Here is a 15,853-nt window from a genome sequence, read left to right on the forward strand (position 1 = left end):
GACCTTTCTCATGACATAGGTAGCAACGTCTAGTCTTCACTTTCTTCTCACTTGATTTCTCAACTTGAGAAGCATTAGTTTGAGTTTTCTTGGGAAGAGGCCTTTCTTCAACTTGAGGTTGAGCATGAGAATGAACTTTTGGCCGCTTCCCTTGTTGCTTGTCACTAATGGCCATCTTGTTCAATGGGCAAGATCTAACATGATGCCCTTGAATCTTGCACTTGAAGCAAATAATATTGGCCGAATTCTTGACTTGTTTTTGGCCCTTCTTCTTGTTCATCTTGGACTTATTCTTCTTATTTGAGTTGAATCCAAGTCCACCTTTGTCATTGGGGGATTTTTGTGCACTCAAGATATTGGTGAGTGTGGACTTCCCTTCATGACACATTTCCAAGTCTTTCTTTAATGAAGTGACTTGGGCCTTGAGCTCTTTGAGAGAGGTCCATGATCTCATTAGCGTAATCACGCTCATGACCTTCCATTTTATCAATGGTGACCTCATTCTCCTCGAGATGATATTCCAACTCATCAATGTATTTCTTGCCCTAAATGGCAATAGACATGATTTCCATGAAGTTGGAATGAGCAATTTTATTCTTATGAAGAGCTTAAAAATCATTTCTCCTTGATTTTGAAGGAAGCAACATTATCGTTCTCTTCATCATTATCCTCATCATCATTAGCATTAACATCATCATCAAGAGACATATTGGGGTTCAAAGTAGGAGATACCTTTGAAGCCTTAGCCATAAGGCAAAAAGTAGTAGATGATGATGTAGGATCCCTTGAAGCACCATTTAAGACCACATCTTGTTCCATGGAGTGTTGATTTTCTACATTGTTAGCACAGCAACTCAAGGAAATAGATACATTTTTATCATGGCAACAAGACATAGCAAGCATATCATCATGAGATTTGAGCAAGCAATTTCTACATGATATGCAAGGTCTACGAACACAAGCATGTGAAACATGTAAGGTGCTCGAAGTGTTAAAGTGCAAAGAAGGACCATTGCAATAAGATAGTGTTGAAGAATCACCATGAACAAACACACTATCATCATTGCAATGACCAACACTACTCACCCTAGCATTACCTTGTGACAATCAACATGTAGGTGAAGTAGAAGAAGTTGAGAAGGCAACACGGTCGGAGGTGGAGGGAGAACAATCGTCCCCACAAATCTTGGACACACCATATTTATCTTGAAGCTTTGTCCACAACTCATGAGCATCCCAGAACGGCAGGAGTTGAAATATAACTACATTGCTCAAAGCATCGAAAAGCACATTAGAAGCTTGAGCATTGAGATAAGAGTTTTTATCATCCTCTAAAGATAATATATGGGGATCCTTTGGAAGAGAAAAACCCATATCTACAATTCGCTCTAAATTTGGGTCCATGACCCTAAAGAGATTAAGCATGCGAATTACCCAAACATCAAAATTTCTACCATCGAAACTAAGAGTCTAAGAGAATCCTAAACCCCTAGTCGACATCATTACTCTCTAGGCGGTTAAGCCTGACAAAGAGAGACGAGGCTCTAATACAAATTTAAAGATCGAGGATGTCACCTAGAGGGGGTGAATAGGCGCTTTAAAATAATTACGGTTTAGGCTCGAACGAATGCAGAATAAACCTAGCGGTTAATTTGACAAGCACAAAACCTACAACAACTAGGCTCACCTATGTGCACCAAAAACTTATGCTAAGCAGATAAACAACAAAGTGATAGCAAGATATATGACAAGAAACAATATGGCTATCACAAAGTAAGGTGCATAAGTAAAGGGCTCGGGTAAGAGATAACCGAGGCACGCGGAGATGACGATGTATCCCGAAGTTCACACCCTTGCGGATGCTAATCTCCGTTTGGAGCGGTCTGGAGGCACAATGCTCCCCAAAAAGCCACTAGGGCCACTGTAATCTCCTCACGCCCTTGCACAATGCAGGATGTCGTGATTCCACTAAGGGACCCTTGAGGGCGGTCACCGAACCCGTACAAATGGCAACCCTTGGGGGCGGTCACCGAACCCATACACTTTGGCAACCCTTGGGGGCGGTCACCAGAACCCATCAAATTGCTCGAGGCGATCTCCACAACCTAATTGGAGACCCCGACGCTTGCCCATAGCTTTACACCACAATGATTGAGCTACTAACACCACCAACCGTCTAGGGCGGCCAAGCACCCAAGAGGAACAAGCTCAAGGGTACCAAGCACCTAAGAGTAATAAGCTTCTCAACTTGTAACTTCCACGTATCACCGTGGATAACTCAAACCTATGCACCAAATGCAATGGTAAGGGCACACGGAGTGCCAAAGTCCTCTCCCAAATCCCACCAAACAACTAATGCTAGGGAGGGAAATGAGAGGAAGAACAAGAAGGAGAACACCAAGAACTCCAAGATCTAGATCCAAGGGGTTCCCCTCACATGGAGGAGAAAGTGATTGGTGGAAATGTGGATCTAGATCTCCTCTCTCTTTCCCCCCCCAAAACTAGCAAGAATCCATGGAGTACCACTCCCATGGGCGGTAGTACCGCTGCAGCCTTTTTAAGGACACCAAAACTGACACAACTTCTGCAAATGGACTCCGAATTCAACGAAACCAAGTTTGTTGGAAAGCTAGCGACAAAGGCTAACACAATATTGATAGAAATAACAATAAGAAGGAAAATAGAAAAGGCCCGAGAGAAAATGGTTAGAACCCTTCCTTGAAAACGACCGGTAAAACCTCCAACACCGAAAACGCAATAGAAGAAGCATGACAACTCCGTTTTCGATGAACTCGAGCTTGTCATCAAGATGACCATAAGAACTAAGACATACAAATAGAACCAAACAAGAACCAATAAAAATGATGCAAGGATGCAATGGTTTGAGCTCTCTACGAATGATACGATCAAGCTACTCATCAAGAGCCCCCCTTGATAGTACGACAATCGATCCTATAACCCGGTCTCCCAACTACCACCATGAGACCGGTAAAATAGAAAACCCATCAAGGGAAAACCTTTTCCTTGCACAAAGTCCACTTGAGCTAGATGTAGACGATCTTGACTTCCTCAAGTCGGACCACCTTTCTTGATTGTGTTGGCTTGGTGAAGACTAGTAGATTGCTCCCCCATACTCCACTATGGGTGAGCCACTCTTTTGCACATCTTCACAAGTCCATTTTCACCACAATGGATGGCAAGCTTCAAGCACTTGATCTCTTCGTGATGCATCACTTGAACTTGCACACGGCAACCTAACCCCACAAAGAACTCTCACGAAGACCATGGGTTAGTACACAAAGTGTAATTCACAGTGCTTACCAAACCATAGGATCCCTTGATCCCTCTCGGTACATCTTCTACACTTTGTGTGTCGGTCAACTAGATTCACTCTTTGACTTAGTCTTGATCAACCTCTCACAAGACCAATCTTTAGGTAATTCCTTGAATAGCACCTTGGTCGACACAAACTCTCCTTGAAACCAACACATGTACTCCAAGAAAAGCCTATGGACAAAACCTTCAAATATAACCCAAGGCAACCATTAGTCCATAGAGATTGTCATCAATTACAAAAACCAAACATGGGGGCACCACATGTTCTTTCAGCTAGCAATTAGATTGAGAAGCGGCCGGCTAGAGAGCAACAACGATCATGATCATGCATTATGCATAAGTAACACTAGACACTAGCATGAGATGGATATGATCACCACGAACATAAATATCATAGAGGCTATGTTGGTTTTGATTCAACTACATGCATGAACACGTGCCATGTCAAGCCACTCGAACATTCAGAGGAGGATACCATATCATCATACTACATCACAATCATTTTAACGCAGTGTTAATATCCAAGATAAATCGTTATCCACTCCCAGCTACTTATGCATGGCATGAGAAACTATAATCTCTAATTGTCATTGCAAAACATTAATTGTCATTGCAAAACATGTTTAAACATAATGGGCTGAATCATGGATACTAGGTTAAACATATTTACACAAACAGAACAAGTCAAGTTCATACCAGTTTCTCTCTACCACGGCCTGTTCATCGAATATCGTCATTATTGCCTTTCACTTGCACGACCGAACAATGTGAAAATAATAATAGTGCAAGAGTGCCATGGAATAAGCTGGAATCTGCAAAACATTTTATTCCCCAGGAGAAGACAAGGTAAAATGGGCTCTTTATTAGTTCAATAATTATTCATATGAGAGCCACTCAACATTTTCATCATGGTCTTCTCCTTGATACAACTCGAATAAAAGAAAAGAAATTCAGAGAAACACATTGAAATATTTTTGAAGTTTTTGGTTTTCTTGAACAAGCAAATAAAAGGGAAAAACAAAAACGAGAAAAACTGTTTACATGGGAAAGCTCCCAACAAGTAAAAGAAGAACAAGGAAATCTTTTTGGGTTTTCTTTTTAATATTACAACTAAACATGCATAGAAATTAAACTAGCTACAACAATTTTTTTTGGTTTTTCTAAAGTTTTTCAAACACACAAGAAGAAAGCAAGAAAGATAAATCTAAGAATGGATGATACACTGAAAAAGTGTAAACACCGACAAGATGAATAAGTGGGCATGAATGTAATGTCGGTGAGAAACACATACTCCCCCAAGCTTAGGCTTTTGGCCTAACTTGGTAATCGATCAGTAATCTGGATGGTAGTAGGGGTACTGAGGAGTGGGCACCCACTGATCCCACTGCGGAGGCTCCTCTTGTGTTGCCTCCTCGGCAGCCTGAGCGTTCCGATAGGCGATGGTGTCCGCAGGCATGATATTATTTCTAACCCTGGCAACATGATCAAATAAAGTAGGAGCAGGCAGTGGAATAATATCACGAGTTTCAATGCTAAAAACTAGGTTATAAGGGATAGGAATATCAGGATAATCTTGTGCAAGAAAATGATGGTGTTCCATAGCTGCACGGTCTAGATAAACCTTGGTTAGAGGGTAGTCGTGAGGGCGTATCCCAACATTAAAGTGGGCCACCAAGCGAGTAGCATAAATCCCACCATGGATTTTACCTTGAGATTTATTAAGATGGAGGCGACGAGCCACAATAGCTCCCAAGCTATAGGTGTTGTCGCCCTCTAATGCACGATGCAAAACAGCAAGGTCTGGGGAGCTGAGCGCTCCCACCTTCTCCCTAGCAAGCAAGCATTTTGCAATGAAATGTGCAAAGTAATGAACAGCAGGAAAATGCAAACCAGCAGCAGTGGTAGCTGACACCCCTCTCTCATCTCCCACAAGTGCGATAAAATGCCTCAAACCCAGCCGGCCTAGGCTCAGCCAAGCTCCCACCAGAAGGGATCATGCATATGTTACAAAATTCAGTAAGTGGTATCTGATGGTTTTCAGCATATAAATCAAAGCTAACTTCAGGAGGATTATTCCTAGGCAGGAAAGTAAAGCTCTGAACAAAGATATTTGTGAGGATTTGGTGCTGTTCACACTCATCTGTGATGAAGTCGGTGAGGCCGGCATTAGCAGCGTATTGCATGAACTCCTGAAGGATTCCAGCCTCTTCCAGGAACGGGGTGTGTGGCCATTCGCACGACCATACCTCTGCCAACCTCCGAGGATGGAGATCACTATCAGATGACTCCCCAATGACACCCTTGGAGTTCTTCTTGGAGCCAAACTTCCTAAAGATATTCATGATTTTCCTATGAACAAAATTCTGAAATTTATTAGCCCACAAAATTTTCTCAACAAAACTTCACAAAAATGATACCAACTACTCATAGGGATACATAGAGGCCATAGCAAGCATTCAAACTACTTAGAACACTAAGAATTCAACATGCAAGCACATCTACAGCAGCACCAAGAGTAGCTAATTATTCAAAATATAAACCACTAAAACAAAAACTAATTGGACAAACGGTGGAGTCACATACCAAGCAACAATCCCCTGAAATAGTTTCAGAAATGGAGCTTCTAGCAAATAGATCGAAATCCGTGGGTTTGGGAGCAAGAACACGGGAGAGAGAGCAATGAAGATTTTTTTCTGGAGGTAGTTGATGATCTGGTATGACGAGATAAGTGAGGGGGCCCACGTGGGGACCACAACCCACCAGGGCGCGCCTGGAGGTCCTGGCGCGCCTAGGTGGGTTATGCCCACCTGGTGCACCTCCCTCTGATGACATTTGCACCAAAAATTCTTAAATATTCAGATAAAAAGTAGGGACAGAATGTAGTGTTTACTAAATTCATGAACTTCATACCGCTAAAAAATGATCCATTAATAAGGTTGATCAGGTCTTATTAACAACCAATTTCAATTAGCATGAAACCGAAGAACTTCCGTAAATCACTAAGTTACCTCAATGGGGATATGCATTTCCCCAACAATAAGCATTTCATGTTTATTTTTGACAATGGGTAGAGGTGTTTGAAAACTTCCAATAGTGATTGTCGAAGATTTTTCAATAACATTAATACCATTCACTTGGAATTGTTTCTTCGGAAAATGCACTGTATGCTCATTACCATTGATATGAAAAGTGACCTTGCTTTTATTGCAATCAATAAAACCCCCTTTTTCCTTCATAGATTTCTTTGCCTCTTGCATATCTTCAGGACTAAGATATAATATACCCCTCTTCTTCAGAGTGGGTTTAGGCGGCAATTCAGGAATAGTCCAATCATCATAATTTTTCAATATGTTATTCAATAATTCCTCAGCTTGTCCAACAGTTCGTTCCTTGAAAACACAACCAGCACAACTATCTAGGAAGTCCCTAGAAGCATCGGTTAGTCCATTATAGAAGATATCAAGTATTTCATTTTTCATCAGTGGATGATCAGGCAAAGAATTAAGTAATTGGCAAAGCCTGCCCCAAGCTTGTGGGAGACTCTCTTCTTTAATTTGCACAATGTTAAATATTTCTTGTAAGGCAGCTTATTTCTTATGAGCAGGAACATGTTTTTCACAGAAGTAATAAATCATATCCTGGGGACTACTCATACAACCAGGAGCAAGAGTATTGTACCAAGCTTTAGCATCGCCCTTTAATGAGAAAGGAAATAATTTGAGAATAAAGTAATATCGAGTTTTCTCATCATGAGTAAAAAGGGTGGTTATGTCATTCAACTTAGTAAGATGTGCCACAACAGTTTTAGTTTCATAACCATGGAAAGGATCAGATTCAAGCAAAGTAATTAACTCTGGGTTGACAGAGAATTCACAATCCTTATCTATACCTAATATTAAAGGATGGAAGCTTTCATAGTTCTCCATAAGTCGCTCCATCATATCTGTTATTTTTATGTTAAACATAAAGATTGACGGCTGAGATTTAGTTTCCCCGCGATATAAAATATGGATAGCAAAAGAACAAGTAAAACCGAAAGAAACAGAGAACACATAATCTTACCCGGATGCTATATGCAGAGTCCTAGCCAAACACCATAACTTCACCCTATTCGTTTTCTATCGAGAGGAAAGGAATAGCAACGGCCTATTGTCACCATCGTCACATGATTGCAACCCGGCAAAGACGCACTCCCGATCTCGGCACATGCCACGCCGGTCGGCCGGCCCATGCATGGACGCGCGCTCGGGGATCTCGGGGCCTGTGCTCGGTTCTTGCAAGAAACGCATGCGTGTAGCTTTGTTGCGCATGTGGACCTTGATGAGGATCTATACCATCTGTTGAGAACTCTGCCGTTGTGCTTCATGGAGGATTATGAGGCAAAGAACCTTTCTCAGAAAGAGAATGTTCCTCATGCCAATTATAGAGATGGCGATCACTGCCTCCCTGATCCCTCCCCATCCAAAGCGTTCCGCCACCGTCCCAATCTCGCCCGCACGCAGCCCAACCCACTATACACTTCCTGTTGGAAATATGCCCTAGAGGCAACAATAAAATGGTTATTATTATATTTCCTTGTTCATGATAATTGCCTATTGTTCATGCTATAATTGTGTTATCCTGAAATCATAATACATGTGTGAATACATAGACCACAACATGTCCCTGGTGAGCCTCTAGTTGACTAGCTCATTGATCAATAGATGGTTACGGTTTCCTAACCATGGACATAGGATGTCATTGATAACGGGATCACATCATTAGAATAATGATGTGATGGACAAGACCCAATCCTAAGCATAGCACAAGATCGTGTAGTTCGTCTGCTAAAGGTTTTCTAATGTCGAGTATCCTTTCCTTACACCATGAGATTGTGCAACTCCCGGATATCATAAGGGTACTTTGGGTGTGCCAAACATCACAACGTAACTGGGTGGCTATAAAGGTACACTACGGGTATCCCCAAAAGTATCTGTGGGTTGGCACGAATCGAGACTGGGATTTGTCACTCCATATGATGGAGAGGTATCTCTGGGCCCACTCGGTAGGACATCATCATAATGAGCTCAGTGTGATCAAGGAGTTGTTCACAGGATGATGTGTTACGGGAATGAGTAAAGAGACTTTCCGTAACAAGATTGAACAAGGTATCGGTATACCGACGATCGAATCTCGGGCAAGTATCGTACCGATAGACAAAGGGAATTGTATACGGGATTGATTGAATCCTCGACATCGTGGTTCATCCGATGAGATTATCGTGGAGCATGTGGGAGCCAACATGGGTATCCAGATCCCTCTATTGGTAATTAACCGGAGAGTTCTCTCGGTCATGTCGACGTGTCTCCCGAACCCGTAGGGTCTACACACTTAAGGTTCAGTGACGCTAGAGTTGTAGAGATATTAGTATGCGGTTAACCAAAAGTTGTTCGGAGTCCCGGATGAGATCCTGGACGTCACGAGGAGTTCCGGAATGGTCCATAGGTAAAGATTTATATATATGAAGTCCAGTTACGGCCACCGGGAGAGTTTCGGGGGTCACCGGTATTGTACCGGCACCACCGGAAGGGTCCCGGGGGTCCACCGGGTGGGGCCACCTATCCCGGAGGGCCCCATGGGCTTAAGTGGCGTGGGAACCAGCCCCTGGTGGGCTGGTGTGCCCCACCCAAGGGCCCAAGGCGCCTAGGGTTGGAAACCCTAGGGGGGCGTTGCCCCCTTAGGGGGCATGCGCCCCCTGGTTTGAAACCCTAAGGGGGCCGTTGCCCCCCGAGGGGCCGCCCCCCGCCCCTCTAGATGGGATCTCCAAGGGGGCATGCGCCCCACCTAGCCCCTATATATAGTGAAGGGGAGGGACGGGAGCCGCACCCTAAGCCCTGGTGCCTCCCTCTCCCTCCCGTGACACCTCTTCCTCCTCCAGTAGCGCTTAGCGAAGCCCTGCTGGAATCTCGCTGATTCCACCACCACGCCGTCGTGCTGCTGGATCTCCATCAACTTCTCCTCCCCCTTACTGGATCAAGAAGGAGGAGACGTCTCCGCTCCATATGTGTGTTGAACGCGGAGGTGCCGTCCGTTCGGCGCTAGGATGATCGGTGATTTGGATCACGACAAGTACGACTCCATCAACCCCGTTCTCTTGAACGCTTCCGCTCATGATCTACAAGGGTATGTAGATGCACCCCTCTCTCTCTCTCTCGTTGCTGGATGACTCCATAGATTGATCTTGGTGATGCGTAGAAAATTTTAAATTTCTGCTACGATCCCCTACACTTCCTAGCTCGTGGATCTGGTGGGGGTCAGCATTAGCTCATCTCGCCTCCAACCCCAAGATCGTCATGCAACCACGGCTTCCGCACATGAGGTGCTCGATGGCCTAGCAGACGCGCACGAGGATTGTTGGCTGGTGGATCCGGTGGTGACCCACAGCAATCCCAGCTGCCGCAGCCTCGTGCAAGTATTGTCGTCTGTCCATTGTCGATTTCATTGTTCCTCCCACATGTGACTCAACTACCTGACTTGACAGTCAACACCCGTTCTATGAACCCAAATGCTAATCTCTTCCGATCTTGCCTCACCAACCTCGGGTTCCGGCCTCGTAGCAAGTAGCAAGCTAGCAGGTGAGCATGGAGAATGGCTGCTAGCAGCAGCATCAGGGGAGAGCCATGCAAATTTGCAGCATAGCACCACATACTGCGGCAAGAAGTTGGTGAGAGCGGGTGGCTGGATGGACGTGGCCATGCAGACGGGCAGAGGTCGTGGCTAAGCTTGTGGTGGCGGCTAGAATCCTCATGTGTGTATGCCGGTATTGAGACGACCATCCTGTGGTCCGGATGCGGCCGAGGCAGAGATGGAACAGGCTATCTTACCTAGCCGCACGAGTAGGAAGACTGGGGAACTTAGATTGTGGCCCATGATATTGCGAGGGGGGAACCAGTTTGTTCACTAGCTTGCTCAGTTTATTATGGACTTTTCTTTGTATATTGGCTTCAGTGTCACCATAGTCTGCAGGCACATATGGAAGTGGCTGATTTTCAGAATTCAGATTGTTAAGGATTGATATGTGTTTGCAGTCTAGTGATGCAATATATAGCTCAAGCTGGAGTGCTGGACTACTCGAGTCTTCGAATCTCATCAGAGGTATTGATTTCACAATGAGCAACGAATGGACATGTATGTGCTTTTGTGAACAACCTTTTTTCTGTATTCCCAATAATCACTTGCAGTGCTGCTGATGTGAATGATTTGTTTCCTTTATTAGGAAAATTATCCTTCCATGAACGTAATTTATATCATCAGTAGTGTACCATATTATTATGAACAGAATCTCGATTATTGGGCAAACATTATTAAAATTTGATGAAGATAATGATTGTGTAATAGTTGATCATTAGTCACCACTATGATGACTTATCCAAATCATACCCAAATTGATTTTTTAGCATCACCACATTAATTAACAAGATGTTTTCTGCTTTTATGTTGATAAGAGACCTTGCACTGGATTCTCTAAAGCTCTTGAGCAACACAAGAGAATTCCTTTCACACTTGGCTGGTAACTTCAAATTAAGTGATTGTACTTCAAGTAGGTTCCGCATGTATGTTAGTTTCAAGTGTTGATGTTGATTTTGAATAGGACCGAAATCGTCCGTGGTAATAATTGAGATGACAGACCATGGAGCATAAGTGATGGGCAATACCATTTTTGGCAGGTATGATAATACATTTTACCCTTTTCGCTTCCATGACAATGTTTTATTAAGCTATCCCCGTTGCAACGCACGGGCATTTTTCCTAGTCATCAATAAAGATAGGTGAAGTAGCAAACTTAGGATCACATTTCGTTCTAGCATTCAGAGGTTTTTCTTTATACTTGCACAGTAATTTCTCAAGATCATCTCTATCATTGCAAGCAAAAATATCTCTAGTTGTTTCTTCACTCATAACATAACCTTCTGACACCTTAGGCAATTCATATCTAGGAACGCTAGTTCTAGTAGGTGTTTCAGGAGATTCAGTTTCAAGCTCATCATCAGATTCAACAACATCATGTTGTATAACTCTAGTAATTTGTTTATCAAGAAAATCACCAAGTGGCACATCATCATTAAGAAAGGTACTAGCATCATCATAAGCATTATCCATAGCAGAAGTAGCATCATCAATACCTTGCAACATATCAGAATTAAAAGCATGTGGTGGTGTTGCAAGTTTACTTATAATAGAAGGTGAACCTAAAGCGGAACTGGATGGCAATTCCTTACCTCCCCTTGTCTGTCGGCGTTCTCGGAACGGGGCTCCCCAAACTTGCCTGCCTGCGGCCTGCGGCGTGGCTGAGCCAGCAGGCCGTACGACCCATCTTCACCAACAAAGCACCCAAGACCCTCGCGAGGGGCCAAGCCTCGCGAGGCGGACGACGCAAGACCTCCTCTGGAGTGGCCTAGCTAAGCAGGCTCACGAGGAGCGGAGATATCAAGGCGAGGCAAACCTCACGAGGCTCTCATGACATGAGCCGTGACGATCGATGCCAGGCGGGTGCCAGCGCGCGCATCGTCCTTGTTTCCTCTTTGGTGCAAAGGGACAAGCACAGCCGCGGAGTACCAAGGCCTCAGACAAAGGTTGCCATTTCGGCGCAACAAGACCAAGACCATTGACTGCAAGACATAGGTCATCGTGGAGCCCAGAACAGCGTCACCACCAGAACTTTGTGCAGGCGAAGACTACTTTTGTCAGGATAGCTTGTACTAGATGTCCCCCTTCAAATTAGCCCGCCATTGTTGGCTCCCTTCCCGCTCGATATTTGGGAAGAGGACCAGGGCCTCTATAAATAGGACTAGCCACCACAGTGGAAAAGGAGAAGAGAGGGGAGAGGACGATCTCATCTTAGCTTGAGAGAGACCACCCCCACACACACAGACTCACCGAGCTCAAGAACATGTCAACCTCAGGAGGCCGTTCTTCCCTTGTATCGTTCATCGTCAGCCCAAGAGGCAATCCACCACCACACTGGAGAAGGGTATTACACCACAACGGTGGCCCGAACCAGTATAAACCCTGTTTCCATCTGTGTTGTGAGTTCGTCGAGTTCATCCGTGAGATCCTAGCAAGCTGGAGTGTAGATTGGTTGAAGGGAAAGACTTCGCGCGCACCCTAGTGTTCGAACCTTAAGGGTTTGCCGGGACCCCATACCCCAACATTTGGCGCGCCAGGTAGGGGTGCGCTGTAGCTTCCCTTCCTTCAGTTCGTCACTCCGTCGATCTGTCGTCTCCATGTTGGACGCTCACCGCGCTCGAGCTGAGCGTTGGGCCGCCCTTGCCGCCCGCGTCGCTCAGATGGCTCCCATCGGAGGGCCGCCTCGTCGTTCTCCGTCCCCCGCCGCCAACGCTGCCACCGGCCCGGTGGGAAACAAGCAGCAGGCGTCCTTGCAACATCCTTCGGTGCGGCAGGACGGCCGCACCGCTACTCCATCACTCACTCCCGCTGGCTCTTCGTCTCACGCGCACCGCGCTCCCATGGAGGCACTGGCCGCGCTCATCGCGGCGAATGAGCTCCTGCGTTACCGCCCCGTCGACGACGTCTATGAGGAGTGGCTAGACCACGTCGCCGAGCTTGTCCGTGCCGCGGGGGGCTATCTGGCTCCGTCCCACTCTCTGCCTCCCCCTCGCAAGCAGCGGGCGACGGGGCTTGCGGTGTGCCTCCGCCGCCTCGACCCCAAGACGGTGCCTTGGCGCCAAGGCGCGCGCCTCCGTGGCGTGATCCGCCGCGCCCGACGCCCGCGCATGAAGAAAGGAGCTGCCAAGAAATCCCGTGGCCGCGAGAAGCTGCACCAGCGCTCCCCGCGCCATCTCATCAAGACTCTGCGCCGCCTGTGGTGGCACAGTGCGGACCTCGCCAAGACCAAGCTCCGCCCCCGAAGGGGGCCTCGGAAACCACGGCAGGCTGTCGCGCCTTCACCCCTGAGCTGCGTAGCGTTGCCTGGCCAGGCAAGTTCAAGCCAGATCTGCCTCCTCGATACGATGGCACCACTGACCCCACGGAGTTCCTGCAGCTCTATGAGTTGAGCATCGAAGCGGCCAACGGCGACGAAAGAGTCATGGCAAACTGGTTTCCCATGGCTCTCATGGATGGGGCCCGCTCCTGGCTCCTGAACCTGCAGCACGGCTCAATCTCCTCCTGGGACGAGATGCACGACCGCTTCGTCGCCAACTTCCAGGGCACTCGTGACTGCCCACCGGTCACGGGCGACCTACGCCGCATCAAGCAACAGCAAGGAGAGACCCTCGAGAAGTACATCCAGCGCTTCAACAGCACCCGCCTCAAGGTCCCCAAGGTCACAGACGAGGCCATCATCTCCGCGTTTTCCGACGGCGTCCGCGATGTCAAGATGAAGGAAGAGCTGGCTATCCATGAGGAGCTTTGCACATCTCAAGAGCTGTTCAACCTGGCGACTAGGTGCGTAGGAGCTGAGGAGGGGCACCTCTCTCCCCTCGAGCTGCCAGCTGCAGGAGTGGAGGAAAAGAAGGCCAAGGCCAAGGACGTGAAGCGCAAAGAGACAGTAGTACTCGCAGCAGAGCCCGACACCAAGCGAGGCAGAGATCAGCCCGAGTCATCCAAGAACAGCTGCCCATTCTGCACCTTCCAGAACCTGAACACCCACAACACCAGCGACTGTCAAGAGCTCAGAGCCATTCGGGAAGGACGCTTCGGCCGACGCCCCGAGCGCAACGATCAGGGCTATGACCGCGGAGGAGGACGCGGAGGCGGACGCTGGGACGACCGTGGCCCGCACCAAGAGTGGCGTGACCGGCCTCGTTAGGACCGCTGACAGGACCAACCTCGCGAGGGCGCCTGGAGGGACCTGCCTCGTGAGGGTCGCCCCCAGGGCAACTCTGGTCTTCCCCCGTTGCCGCCGCCAAGGAGGAACGACGACCACCACCAGGACGAGGGGGCTGGGGGCTTCTAGGAGCCGCGCGCGGTCTCTTGCATCTTCGACGGCGCTCAGGCCCTAGCCTCTCAGCGCATCTTCAAACAGTTCGCTCGCGAAGTAAACGCGGCGCTCCCCAAGCTTGAGGCCACGCGCCCGCTCCGGTGGTCCCAATGCGCCATCACCTTCAGCTCGGCCGACCACCTCAAGTGTGCGGCCACCGCTGGCACACTCCCTATGTTGTGCTCCCCGGTCATGAGCAATGTGCAAGTCACCAAGACTCCCATCGACGGCGGCGCAGGTGTAATGCCCTCGATGCGGCTATATCTCCTACGTGTCGAAGCACGACTTAGAGGCATAATCGCATTGAAAGCAATGTCGCAAGTGAGGTAATCTTCACACAACCCATGTAATACATAAGGGAAAGGGATACATAGTTGGCTTACAATTGCCACGTCACACAATACATGAATAAAGCATTACAACATCCAAATACAATCAAGGTCTGACTACGGAACCAAAATAAAGAACAACCCCAAATGCGACAAGGTCCCCAATCGACCCCAACTGGGCTGCACTACTAATCAACTAGAAACGATACAAGACTGCGAACACGATCTTCATCAAGCTCCTCCTTGAGCTGGGTTGCGTCATCTACACGATATCGTCCGCACTTGAAACTGGTTCTGGAAGTATCTGTGAGCCACGGGGACTCAGCAATCTCACACCCTCGCGATCAAGACTATTTAAGCTTATGGGTAGGGAAAAGGTAAGAGGTCGAGCTGCAGCAAGTGACTAGCATATATGGTGGCTAACATACGCAAATGAGAGCGAGAAGAGAGGGCAAAAGCACGGTCAAGAAACTATGATCAAGAAATGATCCTAGAACAACCTACGTCAAACATAACTCCAACACCGTGTTCGCTTCCCGGACTCCGCCGAGAAGAGACCATCACGGTAACACACGCGGTTGATGTATTTTAATTAAGATCAACTTCAGGTTTTCTACAACCGGACATTAACAAATTCCCATCTGCCCATAACCGCGGGCACGGCTTTCGAAAGTTCAAATCCCTGTAGGGGAGTCCCAACTTAGCCCATCACAAGCTCTCATGGTCAAGAAGGATATTCCTTCTAGCGGGAAGACCCGATCAGACTCAGAATCTCGGTTACAAGACATTTCGACAAGGTAAAACAAGACCAGCAAAGCCGCCCGATGTGCCAACAAATCCCGATAGGAGCTGCACATATCTCGTTCTCAGGGCACACCGGATAGGTCAAGCTACAAGTAAAACCAACCCTCGAGTTGCCCCGAGGTGGCCCCGCAGGCTTCCCGTTTCGGACCAACACTCAGAGGAGCACTGGCCTGGGGGGGTTTAAAAATAAAGATGACCCTCGGGCTCGCGAAAACCCAAGGGAAGGTTATAGGTTGTTAGTGCAAATGGTAAAACCAAGGTTGGGCCTTGCTGGAGGAGTTTTATTCAAGGCGAACTGTCAAGGGGTTCCCATTATAACCCAACCGCGTAAGGAACGCAAAATCCGGGAACATAACACCGATATGACGGAAACTAGGGTGGCAAGAGTGGAGCAAAACACTAG

The sequence above is a fragment of the Triticum aestivum genome, chromosome 3A (genome assembly GCF_018294505.1).
Source record: "Triticum aestivum cultivar Chinese Spring chromosome 3A, IWGSC CS RefSeq v2.1, whole genome shotgun sequence".
NCBI lineage: Eukaryota > Viridiplantae > Streptophyta > Magnoliopsida > Poales > Poaceae > Triticum > Triticum aestivum.